The sequence below is a fragment of the Saccoglossus kowalevskii genome, chromosome 20 (assembly GCF_978046115.1).
Source record: "Saccoglossus kowalevskii chromosome 20, keSacKowa6.1, whole genome shotgun sequence".
Lineage (NCBI taxonomy): Eukaryota > Metazoa > Hemichordata > Enteropneusta > Harrimaniidae > Saccoglossus > Saccoglossus kowalevskii.
In genome coordinates, this window is record NC_140660.1 from 7,264,299 (window position 1) to 7,277,293 (window position 12,995).

General features: G+C 38.2%; 1 protein-coding gene across 1 annotated transcript in view; it reads left to right on the plus strand.

Annotated features, from left to right (window-relative positions):
* Positions 1-12,995, plus strand: part of LOC100313635 (histidine decarboxylase) — a 38,974-nt gene that overhangs the window by 7,133 nt on the left and 18,846 nt on the right. The window lies entirely within an intron of this gene.

Below are 12,995 nucleotides of genomic sequence, written 5' to 3' on the forward strand. Positions count from 1 at the left end.
GGATAGAGAGACTGTGATACAAGGCACTATTTGGTTCGTCGAAAAAAAAAAGTCAAAATGTAAGCTTCTCTCGGATTGGCCTGATTGGTTAGGTGTTGGGATTGGGTAGCCAATCAGGCACAGTCCTAAAAGTAGCCATAAAATGACTCCATTAGTGATTATCCACAAATAAAGTGCGCGAGAGAAAAGCGTGCGAAGCAATATTCGTCGAGTTTCAATCGAAATCGATATATCAATTATAGCATAATATAATGAAAGCACAATGGCCGAGACGTGATGCTGGATGTTTCAGAAAGGTCTTTACTCGGCTTTTCATGGACATAAATCAGAGTAGACGTCTGCTGTATGTACAATTTCGGCGATGCTGGTACGCTGCTGATTCAAGAGGGAATTGACAGTGATCGTTCCAGCGTGGTGGTCACTGAGGCATCTGATTCAATGTCACGCCATTACATAATCACGCACAATACACCGACCCAAAAAGTAGTCATATTTTATTTAAAATGACACGATGGTCATTACGCTCAATAGCATTTACGGCTGTTTGTATTCACGCTCCAATGAATATATGAGAAATTGTGTTAACTGTGTCAATCAAACAACCGCTATCATGTGACGTCGCGAGGTCTCCGACACGAGAATTGTAACACATTTGTTTCTGACAAGGCCTCCGCACATGTGTAGCGACGTTTAGGAACAATGTTTTTGCAAGACGTTCATTTTATTTCTAATGTCGACAAATACTGCAATGAAGCAAGCCCGGACAATCGAAGGTTGTAAAGTTGCGTATGCAAATTAGCGACCTCGTTCGCTGCATCGTCAGTAATTTGATTGACAGATATGTATTAGAAGACGAATATTTGAGGCATACGTTAAATGTATTACGTAATCTGGAATTCTATTGCAGCGGCGCTGTGGGTTCTACTAGAATCAGCCAAACATTTACAGTCAAATACTAGTATTTGTCAATCACTGATAGTCAACGGTAACTAGCGGTAACATGTACGTTGAGACTCCCTAAGTCTGTCATAGTTAGTCTTCTCATTTTAACCAAATTACATGATATATTATCCAACAAATTGATGTTTTCATCGATAAAATAAATAAAATAAATTGCATCGAAACTCAACAAGTTTGATATATTTACATTTATTATCAGTAATCACTATTTGTACGTCACCATTTGTAGTCTGATATTCGTCATGGAGACTGATAAGCCTATTCGGTTAATCTTCGCGCCCGAGTTGGCAGTTGGCTCGTTTGTTTGTTTTTTTATCTTGTAAACTTACAATTTCATACTGAAGAAAATCTTTGCCAATATTGAAAGTTGAAAGTAGAATAGTTTTTTTTCCAGAAATTATTCGCACCGTGCAACTAAGATCTCATGCACTAAGGCTGGTTTGTTGGTTCTTTCCTCACCATCGTTCACACAAGGTTCATCAAGAGCACCGTTCTTTCATAGTAGCGACAGAGAAAGGCAATTGTTTTCACATATTACCCAACATTCCAATTGTGAAAGCCTTCCGTCGGTAGTCACTGTAGGTGTGGTTGCTAAGCTACAACAAATTTTGGAACGTTGGTCTGTAACTCAACAACAGAGATTCCGGCATATTTGTCAGCTTGACGGACGGCACTTCATTTTAATATAGATATCCATGTACTTCAGTTTAGTTATATATGTATTCGTATTTTGATTAGTCGAGTAGGTTTTGTCGTATTTTGCCACGCAAATGAAATCGGCGGCGCCCACTAAAAGAAGTAGTTTGAAGCAAAACTGAAGTGACGATGCAGATTTGCAGTTCAAACGAAAGTGACATCCAAACCATTACAACGCAATGATCGAGAATGACTTGGTGTGTTTTGCCGCCCAAGCGGAAGTGACAACACAGATTCACCATCCAAAAGCAAGTGACCTCCCACTAGAACGCTATTTTGTTATTTCCAAGGGTTTATTTTAATAATTGATCAATATAATATTTACTCATTTTAATGCCAAAATAACGCCCAAAACCCAAAACTTGATTATGTCATATTCTGAAAGACGGAGCTACCTCACGATCCCCCAAACGTCACGGTTACCAGGACCAATCACAAACAAGAATAGACAATGGATTTTAAGATTAACACCTCTGTTTCCCCCCCACGCTAATGAAAAAAATCTTCTGTCTTCTACCACGGTTACTTTTTAGTAACCGTGCTTCTACTGACCTGTTTCGGACCGTCTTTGCGAACTGTGTTATATCGCATAACCCGACACTTCAACGCCGGAAGTCACCGCAATCACGCGTTTGCGAATCTAACGGAAATCATTAACGCTTAAGAGCGTCTTCCGGTCTCGTTCAGTTTTCGAGTCTATGTTGACCCCGTCTTGATTATTCAGCGGAGGTCTTCGACCAGAGTGTTTCCGCCAAGGTCACAAGTGGGGTTGAAACTCAGCGCGTTCATTTGAGCGGCGCGAGACTCATACAGTAACGTCTCCTAACTGTTAACGGTTCAATATGATATCTCGCATATAATTTTTTTTTAAAAAAGGGGGGGTACTTTTTGGAAAACAAAGCTGGCGTTTGTTATTGAATTAAAGGTTAAATTGTTGTAATAACAATTTTTTGTCATCTCATGTCAGACGCACTTTAACCTTTTTACCATCAGTTCTTTTCATCACAAATTCACAAAATAGTCCCGTTTATAGTCTGCACTTTCCTTCAGAAGATTGCAACAAAAATAGCCAATTTTTTTGATTTAAAACTGAAGATTGACCCAATTTTTTTTGTTAAGAAAAAAGTTCAAAAAAAATGGGCGAGAAAGCCTGGTGGTGAAAAGATTAATGGTGAATAATCAGAGAAGATAACTTAATGACTAGAAAATTGAGATTTGCGCAATTGTTAGCGAGACATTGTGGCAGAATATATTAAAATATAGGTGTGCCCCAAATCACAAGCATGTCATGTCAGCCAATAGCTAGGTCTGTTACATACCGCGTTCGGCAAAACTGCTCAATGTTTAGTTTTTGAGTCAAGCGACAGGGATTTGAGCTCGGGGCCTTCCGATTAAATCCCGAGACTTTCCGATTAAAATTCGGGACCTTCCAACTTAAACAAAAATGGAACATCCCGATTATAACTTGAAAGCAACAACGACTGACCAGTCGGTGATCAGAAATAACGATTTTCTTGTTATTTTTTCAGGCTCGTGATACACTTCGGGCCTAAATAGCTTTCGAAGCCAGAGAAACTCAAACGTCTATTGAAATGCGCAATATTAATGACGTCACGGTGTCAATAAAACCTATTTATATGATTTTGAGTAAGTTTTGTTCAGAAACCACAAAAAATACGTTATGGTAAATAATAAGAAGATTTGAACACCTGATTTTCGACAGCGGACAATGTGTATATAATGATCGCTGTTCTTCAAGTACGGGATAATGAAGTCAACGACCAGAGTAAAAAATAGCCTCGGACTGCCTTCGAAGTACACGGTTGTCCTAACAATGTTGTTTCATGATTTAAATTCTGTACGCTATTCAACGTCATTCAATATTCAACTTGTCAGTTTTGATCAATTTTTATGAATTAAAAATGTCCCATTGATATCAAAATCAAATCATTTGACTTTTGAGGCAGACTTTTACACGGCACTATTCCAGATCTCACTGACAGTCACGTGGAGATGCCCTACCATTGTTAAACAAAATATGAAAAAAAAAAAACATATTTGTTATATTTTCGGTCACGATGTTTGGCTAACCATTGCTCATATCAGTGGATGAACGACCAAGTGTAATTTATTTCAATTTTCACCTCATCATGTTGTCTGATTACCAAGCATTAAAGCGCGTTCTGACATTGAACATGACAAAACATAGTTATTACAACAATTTAACCTATAATTTAATAACAAACGGCCAGCTTTTGTTTCCAAGAAATACCACTTAATTTAAAAAAAAGATATGCATTAATAAAATAACAATTAATAAGGAAAATTATAAGATTTCGATGTCACTGTCAATGACGTCACCCAAGTCTTTGTGTCTCTGAATTGAATTAAGAGAGAAAAGACGTACACTGGAATAAGAACTAATAACGGTAATACTATTTCGTGTTTGTCGTCTGACGTGCACTTGGAAATGTGATCAAATCGAGGGAGTCGTCACCTGCACATGCGGCAAACGGCCATAGCGTGTCATTGTTTACAAACAAGCGTCTACCCACAAACTTTTGTGTTTTAGCGTGTGTTGTTGTCGTTGCTTTGGACTCAATTCCCGCGCATGCGCAGGTGACGACCCCTCCGCTTTATTATGAGAGCACTAATATATTCACTGAGTGTTCCGAGTTGTACACACACAGAGTTACTCAGAAATATTATAAAGTGTTTATATTTGGATTTTTTGCATTTTATTTTTTTAAACAATAAACGATAGTCTGGCGTGATCATAGAATTTTTTTATTGAAACCTGAAATGACACCACATCGCGTGATCATCGTTGCGTTTTCTTTGAATCCGGAAACAAAGTTATCTTGCGGGAAACCGAAAAAACGGCGATGTTTATTTTTGTTGTTGAAGATTTACAAAATGATTGCTGTAGATGTTTGTGTCGATGCCGTGGGAGAGCACATTTCTGCCTGTCAAGCGAAACGACATTTATATTGGAGTAATTTTCTGATTTTAAAAGTTGATTTATTTATTGCAACTTTTACTGATTATTCGTGCACGAAGAATTGGCACGTCATCATGAATATCCTTAGATGGCAGGATCACTACTTTCCTTATAAGGCTCGCGTTAATGACGTACTGCGCATTATAGCTGCGCAATAGTTCATACTAGTAGGAAACTGTCAAAGAACCACTGTGACAAAAGTAGAAATCTGAGGTAAATGTCAAACGAGAATATGAATGAAATATAATTACCCTGGCAACCAGTGATTGTTGATTGAATGGAATTTAATGCCATAGCAACTGCCTCTCTCTTCATTTTGCCAAGGACTGTGGTAAAAGAACACCTCATCAAACTCAATTTTTGTAATCGTACATTGTTGAAACGTCATTCTCCTTCGTTCTTGGTGTACTCCAGTTCAATGGCGCCTCACTCACATCATTAAAATCCATACGCCCATGGGCGACACTGTCAATGAACTGGGTTGGGTGATCTATTAAGCGGAGGGATACAGGAGTTACTGATGTAACACGGTTGGACGTACAAGTCACATTAAGGGACGACGTCAAAAGATTGATGTCGGATGAAAAACTTAATTCCTTTAGTTTTTTTTCAACACCCCCCACCCCCACTGAAACTTAATTGATAAATATTGGTCATGGCGTCAGACTACATTCACCATTAAATACAAATTGATAACCGGACAGTAGTATGGCATAGCAGTAGGTTGTCGGTGGGTGTAAAAAGACTTTACAAATGCACCCCATTTGACGCACATATTTACACTCGGACCAAACCGTTTTCTCGTCTTGGATGTTTGTTTTTTTCATTTTCTGTTATTTCTGTCCATGATTGGATAGAAAAAAAAACGAACTACAAATACTCTAAGATTTTTTTTGACTTCATTAAAAAATAAAATCGTTTTTGTAGGTTGGAAACTTTTTGAGGTCCAAACCCCCCACCCCCAAACTAAAGCAAATAAGTTTTTTTTATCCGACATCGATCTTTTGACGTCGTCCTTTAAAACGATACCGGAAAACGACTCATAACATTACTGCGCGGTGGTCGTCGCGCAGCGCGTGTTCGAATTCCATGTAAACAAACATTGTATTTTACACGCGTTGTATACGTCGCTATGAGTCCAATATCGAACAGGACGCGGCGCGACGACTGCCGCCCTTTACGCTTTGGGACCCGGTTTGGAACTGCACAAGTAGGCCAGTTTGGGTGGTTCTCATCTCTTAAAACACGATCCTACCAATATTGTATGTAAATACCGTGACCATTGTTTACGGTTAGAAAGCAGGAAGTTGGAATATCTTGTAATAACGATTTTAATATTAATAAGGGGCCATTCACGATGTGTAATCAATTGAAATGTGAAAGTCAAGAGCTGTATAGGAAAACACCAAATTAAATGTTGATAACGAGCCTTAAATCTCCGTGATAAGAATGGGTCAGCAACTGGAAATTAATTTCTTTGACATTCAAACTACAGCTTTTAAAGTGACATTTCAGATAGTCTAAGTGTAGACAAAAATGCTCTAGAACTACTTCAACTATGTAACAAATTATAAGAGGCTCAATATTGAGAAAAAAACACCAACAGAGAGTCAACACAAATTTGGATGCAGAAAAATTATGTACATGTATCTTGATGAAAATTCGTCATATGATCAAAATATTACTCACTTATCCGAATCAGAAAATGCAAAAAAGAAAAATAATAAGAAACGCGGGACAGCCACTCTGGACAATATGTCCTTAAAGTTGTCTGGGCGAAACTCGCTTGCCGCTACCGATCTCTCGTATAGCTGTGTAAACGTCACATCTCCCTGGCCGACGTCAATTGCGTACTAGTCTACAACAATCCGTCCATTTTTTTCTCTGAACTATTATGCTCACGTGTTTTGGTGGCGTGGTCGCCATGTTGGAATTCCCGGCAACGCAATACGCATGTGCAGAAGATCATTTACAACAACATTTGCACGTTTTGAGGTAGTCCAAAACGAGTTTTACGACAAGCCAGCGCTTTGCGGCAATATGAGTCGGCAAGTTCCGGGCAGAAAACCGATCTGTGAAGACTCGTCGTTGGAGATTTTTTTTTGTGTGTGTTGAGAACAGGCGAAAACTAATGCGCGCGCGGATGTCACCCATAAAATTAAGTCGGTGTGGCCTAAAAAGGAAAAAAAAAGACACCTTTTTAAAAATAATTTTACTCGAGTTATTTTAACTCCCTGTGGTTTGCCGGATATAGGGTATTAAACTTACACCGTAGAAATACTGCATGACCCCCCCCCCCCTCCTCCCAAAACAAACAAACAAGTTTCCTCACATAGAGTGCAGCTTTATTTCTCCGTCTTTACCGTCGGGTGATTACAAGTCTTCAGATTTGAATAAAGAGTACACTGTGATCATGGAGGTAATTCTTATTACCTCCATGCTGTGACGAAGAAACGCGTCGATCATTGGCCGAAGACTGCAAGCCACGAACATGACCACGTGATCGCCAGATCTCGGTATTCATGGGAAAAACCTTGCAGAGTCGCTATGCAACTGCAGACGATATAGTAATGTAACACGATACAATACAGCATAATATTCATCGACAACATTCGTAATGTTGACAATAAGTGACTCCATAACACCGGAGTAACTATCGGGAATACGTGCTTACCGCGGTTTACCCACAAACCGCATACAATATGGTGAAAACATACTACAGTTATTGCCTATAAGGGCGGTGGTCGTCACGCCGCGTCCTGTTCGACATGGGACTCATAGCGACGTACACAACACGTGTAAAATACATGTGTGAAATTCGAGAACGCGCTGCGCGAAGACCACTTTCTCTTAGCATAAATTGTATATATATTGAAGGACCTTGATGTAAATGGCGCTCGACAAAGTGCACCAAGGCCATTCCATAGTGTAAACGAGATGCAGGTTGGAGGGAGAAGCACCACAAAGCGTGGTGGAGCAAGCTCAGGTCACCCACTGTGCGCAATCAAGGCCCTCTGACAGACAGTGAACTATTATTTCCGAGCTTGAACAACCTGACAGGATGAAACACAGTCAGTAGTAATGGTGCTAGTTATTTTTGTAGTCACCTACTAACTCGTATAAGTTCGTATAAGTTCGGAAAACCCCTCAAAGATGGCACGTCGTGTGCCGTACACAAAGATCTACTGAATGAAAGATCACTTTGATGGAAATCTTTAGGGAGTCGCACACACCTGCTACACACAGACAATCTCTGACAATAATAACATTCGATATTCGAGTTGAATTGAAGATTATATGCCATCTTCTACGTACTTTTATTATTTCGAGTTAATGCGTTTGGGATGTCAAAAAAGAAAAGAAAATTGGACATTTGACACAGAAATATTAATCCGAAATGTTATAGAAAAATGATCAAAATTTTAACCGGTCTTCTATAGCGAAATTATTTCTTCATAGCTCGAAATTCTGCACGGTGGTTTGGAATGAAAAAGTCGTATTATTATTTATATGAATTCTAATATTATGAAAGATCTACAAAAATTGACATTAAATTTATGGAGTTGTCAGTGACGGATTTTCATTACGTAAAACAGAAAGGTCTATCACATAATACATTGCAGGTATATGTGCAGTGACATGCTCGGAAGTGAAGTATTATTCACAACGCGTTAAGGGATGCGTGTCCCGCAAAGACTTATGGGTATGGAGCAGATGGTTTCTGTAGCCAATGAAAGGCTGATTGTTTTAACAATATTTGCACTGATTTCCATGAAAAACATTCACGCTTTTATGAAATTCACTGTATATACATGTAAATACATGTATGTAATTGTTTGGTTAATCGTCATGGGTGTATATTGTGCGGCAACGTCCGGCTCTTTCTGCGCATGCGCATTTGCTGATGTAATCATACATGATTAGACATGCGTGGCTGTTACATACACAGATCTTCCACTTTCCGATGGTAGGAAATGAAAATCCACTCTGCAAATACCAAATATATATATATATAATAAGTGGAGTTGAACTGTCAATAGAACGAGTAAATGTAATCATAATTAGTGCCTTATGATATCAACAAAAGCTACTTGCAAGCACAGGAGTCGCCGTGGGACGCCATTTTGGTCACGTGAACAATGCCTATTTCTGTCTTTCGCGTGCACGTAAAATGTCGACGATGGTCTCCACTGCGCGCGTGGGTTCTGGTTATGAATACTTGAATCCATATTCAGAGTGATACAAATTAATCGGCAAATACAAAATCGAATCGAATGAGTAGGCTGAAAATGTGAGAACCACCTTGACTGATGCAGCCACGATGATTGGTTCTACCAATAGTATCATTTTGCATAAAACGCTTGGATTGTCGAGATTCGATTTTACGTTAACTATTCGAGTCCCTTTCACAAAATTATTCTATGTACCATAAGTGCACATTGATTAGGTAATTTGCATATCATAATCGAGCGCGAACGTCATCTTTCAAGAATTTACTTCTTTCATGTTTTTTTTTTTTAATATTTGATCAGATTTATGACGATGGTAGTGAATACAGAAAAAATGTGAACTCGAAAACTCAAAATTATTCTATGTACCATATGTGTATATTAATTAGGTAATTTGCATATCCTCATTCACAGAATTAACTTACTTAATTATCTTAATTATGTTTTTTTGTGTGAATATTTGATCAAATCTATGGCCAATAAATAGTAAATATATAAACAATTGTGGAAAACTCTCCACCCAAATTTTGGCGATGAAATATATGGCATTAAAAACGTTAAAGGTGTGAGCTTAACTAGAACACATATATCGAAGACACATCGCATACAGTCAAGAACACCATTCAGCTAATTTGATTACACTGTGTCACTTGTCATCTACGTCACGTACCACGTGATGTTATGTTTCAATCACAGCGAAAACGTCAATCAATTTACAACAAAATACTGCGCAAAATATAATGTCATTTATTTATATATTTAAAACAATTTTGACGTCACGTGGTCTATAAATAGTTGGCAACATTTTAAGCATGCCCAGAATGGAGGGTGTGTCACGTGATCAGCCAAACGTGATACGGGGCTTCAAACCTGAAATTCCAACTTGAAACATAATAGTATTCTCAAGGAAAAGGCGCCCTCTCGTGTCATGTGTATGGTGCGTAGCTTTTATTTCTATCTCAAGCAAGACATATATCTTTTCAAATCGGTTGTATACTACACATGTTGTTTAAGTTCTAATGTTAACCATAATGAACTTACGTCACATACTGGGTCAACCTAATATTGCGGATCACGTGACTTAAAGTTAAATATCTGATTGGTTACCAGCTTACTAGATGGCGCCATTTTCACATTCAACGCACCATAACTGTGTGAGCGTGCAGATAAATTAAAAAAAAAAATAGAGAACCTATTTACCGCAAATTAAGGCGACATTTGCGACGACAACGAGTTACCACGTTTGTGATTTCGCACGATATCCATGATTATCGAATAAGGGGGCTAGAAATGTCGACAATTAAATATGAATGATGATAAGCGCACAATATTCATGAATTATATCGAATAAGGTGGCTAGAAACGTTCACTTTGAATTCTGATTGATGTAAGAGCACGATATCCATGAGTATCGAACTAGGGGCTAGAAATCATGAATGCCCACCTTAGTTTGTTAAAGTCACTGCATAACCCACCAAGAGCTCACATATCCGGGCATTTTCTGGGACTTGTTGCAAAGTAACAGCAATATTTTGTAATATTGTACATTTTCATGTTAAAACATTTAGAAACTTTCATTTATAGAGAATGTGTTTACCTTCAAAAAAGTACCCGGATGGATGACCTTATAGAATTCCTGCATGCTGTCTACGTAAATGTATTTACTGTGGAATACTTTATTTTCGATGGAATTTATTTTCGCTGAAAAGGCTTTTGGGGCGTTTTGCTTGGAATTTATTTTCACTGATTTTTAATGAGATTAATGTAAAATATAGGAAAAAATGTATATTCACCGGATTTTATTTTCATCCCTTCAGCGAAAATAGCGAAAATAAATTCCAAGCGAAAATAAAGTATTCTACAATATATGTAATGGTTTGTCGGAGCATGTAAAGCTGTCAAATTTGGTGTTTTATGCACGGCGGTGCAGAAAAACGTACAATGAAAAAAAAAAAAGCTTTCAATTCTTGCAGTTGTTAGAAACGACTTTACTGATTCGCCAATCCCGAAGCAATTGTCGCCGAACTCACTGAATAAACAAATAGAAGACCACGTTGTAAAATTACTTGAAACCAGCATAAACAATTCATGATATTTTAATGGAATCCCTCGGATGCAGACGCGACTTTGGCCAAGCAGCTAGCATAGGGAAATATTAAAAAATGAAATGTGCGTCGAATCGTTGTTTCCTGATCTCACCGCGATGAAACTCTCGCGCTGATTCAGCTTAGTATTCAACGGTTGCCTAGCAACACTTGATAATGGACCTGCGGTGAACATTCACCAGTGTTGCTAAGAAGAAACTGTCAAAGAAAGCGTTTTCCATTCATTAAAGATAAGCCTTGGGGAATTTAGTCATCTTTATTTAGAAAGAACCTTACATTGACATAATCTACAGTCAGAAATGTATATCTATTATAATCCCAAATACTAAATATTTAGTCTCCGAGAACTTACAAAATAATCTAACAAGCGCTCCCACGCGCCCCTCGCTTAGACGTTTGGTGTTATCCATTTGCGGAATGTCAAAACGTCTGACACCAATTATGCATATTATCTATTATGCAAATCAAAATATTTGTTTGTAAAATCTCACCTCGGCCAACCCGAAGCACACAGTCATATTGTCACGTGTACGCCTGTGTACCATTCACACCTTTGCCTAAGCACAATTTCAACGATTTTTATCTCCCACGCGCCCCTCGCTTAGACGTTTGGTGTTATCCATTTGCGGAATGTCAAAACGTCTGACACCAATTATGCATATTATCTATTATGCAAATCAAAATATTTGTTTGTAAAATCTCACCTCGGCCAACCCGAAGCACACAGTCATATTGTCACGTGTACGCCTGTGTACCATTCACACCTTTGCCTAAACACAATTTCAACGATTTTTATCTTCACTACATTAAGTAAAATGTTGTATTTATTTTAAATTATCGTTTTAATTTTGTGTGGGTCACACATCACAGTTTCCGACGGTAGTATCACATATAGTACGTCATGCGTACGCGATAATGTGAGATAACGAACACGCGAGATTTAATGAATATACAGATTTAACTACGAACAAAAACACCGAATCCCGCAGATGGTCTATAACAAATACAAGTTTCTGACGACTGCTTAGAAACACGTGTAACATACCACACTGCCCTCGATTTAAGGACAGGTGTGGAACACGTCAAACAGATAATGAGCAGACGACAGTTGCATGCGGTCACAATTTACAAAAGTAGAACATCTGTCGAATTTGTTAAATTGAGGAAATGCGTTGATTGAGCATCAATATTTAATAACACTCTTTCAAAAGTCATATTCATTCATTGTCTAGATATTCCTCACTGAACCTCGACGAACCTGCGTTAGTATCCGCCGCCATCTTGTATTCCATACACGACCGGAACTACGTCAATGAGGCGGCAAACGGAAGTAATTGTGTAGGCATGCTTTCACTCGAAAAAAACACGTGCAGTTCGGATATAAGGACTGAAAGTGCCCGACGGAAATAGTTACTTCTTATGAGCTTGAGTGTACACGGAAAGATACGATATGCCATTGTTTAGTGGTAATTCAGGCCCGTCGATGTGTGTTTTATTATAGATTGGACGACTACTCAAAGCTCGTCTGATTGCATTTATAATTAAATATATTTCACGGGTAAATATAAAGAAATCAATTCAAAAAATAATTTGTATAAACAGGTGAATCGGTGATTCGTGTTTTACAAACCTTTAGTGGTTACACACTGGTAACGATTTGGTTGTAACAATTTCTTTGCACGTGACAGGTTTTGTATGAAATGAATCTCGAAAATACTAGTACACCTTCCTTATAGTTCGCCCTCTATTGACAGCACGATACTAAGACGTAAGTGGGTGACACAAAGGCCATTCAAATCACATACAGTTGGCGCACAAGTGATAATAAAATAAAGGTGAGACTAGTATTTACTAAATGGGGCCGCCATCTTGAATACGACATGGAACTAAATAAACGGACAAGTTGTGAAACACGTTTTTTACATTCCCACAAATCGGAAAAAAAATACCAATCTTTCACAGGCAAACGACCCGTTGTGCGTAATATTAAGTCAACCGCTAACA